The sequence below is a fragment of the Penaeus vannamei genome, chromosome 2 (genome assembly GCF_042767895.1).
Source record: "Penaeus vannamei isolate JL-2024 chromosome 2, ASM4276789v1, whole genome shotgun sequence".
NCBI classification, from domain to species: domain Eukaryota; kingdom Metazoa; phylum Arthropoda; class Malacostraca; order Decapoda; family Penaeidae; genus Penaeus; species Penaeus vannamei.
In genome coordinates this window covers 6,972,267-6,974,766 of record NC_091550.1, presented here as the reverse complement: position 1 = coordinate 6,974,766, position 2,500 = coordinate 6,972,267, and the positions used below count along the sequence as shown (strand labels likewise).

At 51.2% G+C, this 2,500-nt stretch overlaps 1 protein-coding gene across 2 annotated transcripts in view; it reads left to right on the top strand.

The window, feature by feature from the left end:
- Nucleotides 1-2,500, top strand: part of LOC113828366 (glycoprotein 3-alpha-L-fucosyltransferase A) — a 194,470-nt gene that overhangs the window by 91,349 nt on the left and 100,621 nt on the right. The window lies entirely within an intron of this gene.

The following is a 2,500-nucleotide window of genomic DNA, read 5'->3' as shown; positions in this document are numbered from 1 at the left end:
CATATAGATACACTTGTGTCTTGTATATTCTGTACATATACAACACATGCATGCTTCCACACTACGCATTCGAGCGAAGACAAACCAGCTTCCCAGAGGCGAGGGCGTCCATCTCCAGCCGTCATCACCCACCCAGGGAAGGGCAAGGATCCTGGGAAAGTGAACGGCGACGGGAGAACGGCAGGACTCACGAACGGCGATTCACGGCGTCGGGGGGGGGACAAGTTGCCGGAGCGGGTTCGTGCCCTACCGAAGCGAGGTCGAGGCGAAATACGGTCTAGAGGTCGTCCTGGCTTAGGGAAGGGAGGTCGTGACAAGGTCCCTGCGTCGAGGATGAGCGTCAGAGCTAATGATGTTATGCCGTTGGTCGGAGGAAGAAAATGCTGTGTGGTTTGTGTGGGTTGTTGTTATTTACGTCCTTGGGGATTGTACCGTTGCAGGGTTGTGGGGTGCGGTGATTTTGTCGCTGTGGTGGGGGTTTGCCGGCCTGTGTTGTTAGCGTCGTTGAAGGATATTGTTGTGTGTTGTTAGCATTAGATAGAGGCATTAGCGTGTGTTGTTAGCATCACAGAAGGACCTATTGGTGTGTTAGCACCACAGAAGGACATTATCGTATGTTGTTAGCATCACAGAAGGACTTTTTCGTGTGTTGTTAGCCTCACAGGAGGACCTTTTCGAATGCTGTTCATCCTGATTATAGACAGACCGTATCCCATGCTGTGATTATAGCTTAACCGTTCCAAGTGTTATGTTTATAGAAGGGCCGTATCAACTGTTCTTGATTTCACAATAGAGAGATGATATTATATATTGTTATCATGATAGATGGAATATACTGTGTATTGTTATTACCGTTGTAGGATAACTGTATTGTGTATTATTAGCTTTACAGAAGTTCTTGGTTTTGTGCGGTTGTTATTACTACAGAAGGTCAGAGGGTAGTAAATACGAGAGATGGAGGACGACGATAAATAGGGAGGGATGAGAAGGACGAAATAAACAACACCATAAAATGTTTTTTTTTATACCGTCGCCAAGGTCACTCCTGTTCTCTGACCTTGTTTCTCCACTCTGGTCTTGAGGGGGTAAAGTAGTCGATCGTCATAGGGACTGCATACCCCCCTCTTCCTCCCCTCCCCCTTCTCATTCCCTTCCCTCCCCTTCTCCCTCCCTCCTCTCTCTCTCTCCTTCTCCTTCCCCCACTCCTCCCTCTCCCTCCCCTTCCCTCCCCTTCTCCCTCTTCCCCCTCCTCTCTCTCTTTCCCCTCTTCTCTTCTCCTCCCCTTCTCCCTCTCTCCCCTCTCCCCTTATACCTCTCTCTCTCTCTCTCCCCCCGTTCCCTTCTCTCTCTCCTCCCCTTTCTACCTTCCTCCCTCTCCCTTCTCTCCCTCTTCCCCCCTTCCCCCTCCTCTCCCTCATTCCGCCTTCTCCCCTCCTCTTCCCTCCCCTCCCTCTCCCTCTCCCCATTCCGCCTTCCCCCCTCTACCTCTCTCCTCTTCCCCCCTTCTCCCTCCTCGTCCCCATTCCGCATTCTCTCCCTTCCCCCTCCCTCCTCCTCTCCCCATTCCGCCTTCCCCCCTCTATCCCCCTCCTCTTCCCTCCCCTCTCCCCTCCTTCCTCTATCCCACTTCCCCCTTTCTCCATCTTAAGGTTCCTTCTTAAGCGTCATGCAATCACGTTCCTTCGACGGGAAGTCCAAGGCGGCAGGAATCAGCCATCGACCCTGCTGACGGCTGACGGCTGACGGTCCCTGATCAATGGGGCTCAAGGATCGTGTTGCTTTTTTTTTTTACTTTCTTTTGGGTGTTTGCTTGTTTTTTTTTCTTTCTTTCTCTTTTTTTTTCTCTGTTTTTGTTTCTGTTTCTCTCTTTCTGTCTCTGTTTTCTGTCTGAGTGTCTCTCGTTCTCCTTCGTCTCTCTCTCTCTTCTCTCTCGTCTCTGCTTTTCTCTTTCTCTCTCTGTCTCTCTCTCTCTCTCTCTCTCTCTGCTCTCTCTCTCTCTCTCTCTCTCTCTCTCTCTCTCTCTCTCTCTCTCTCTCTCTCTCTCTCTCTTTCTCTCTCTCTTTCTCTCTCTCTCTCTCTATCTCTATCTCTATCTCTATCTCTATCTCTCCCTCTCCCTCTCCCTCTCCCTCTCTCTCTCTCTCTCTCTCTCTCTCTCTCTCTCCCTCTCTCTCTCTCTCCCTCTCTCCCTTTCTCCCTCTCTCCCTCTCCCTCTCTCCCTCTCTCCCCCTCTCCCTCTCTCCCTCTCTCCCTCTCTCCCTCCCTCCCTCTCTCCCTCTCTCCCTCTCTCCCTCCCTCCCTCTCTCTTCACCCTCTTCGCTCGTATTCTTCCGCGCTTCAACTTAATCACGACCTCATTTTATTCTTCTTCTGAATCGTACGTATAGACGTCTTATGTGTATATAACGACCTCTCAGCCTCCCCCAGTCACGACTCGGAGAGTAGGGTAGGAGGAGTCGTGAGTGCGGCGTCGTGTGACCTACCTTCACCTCGATTCTAG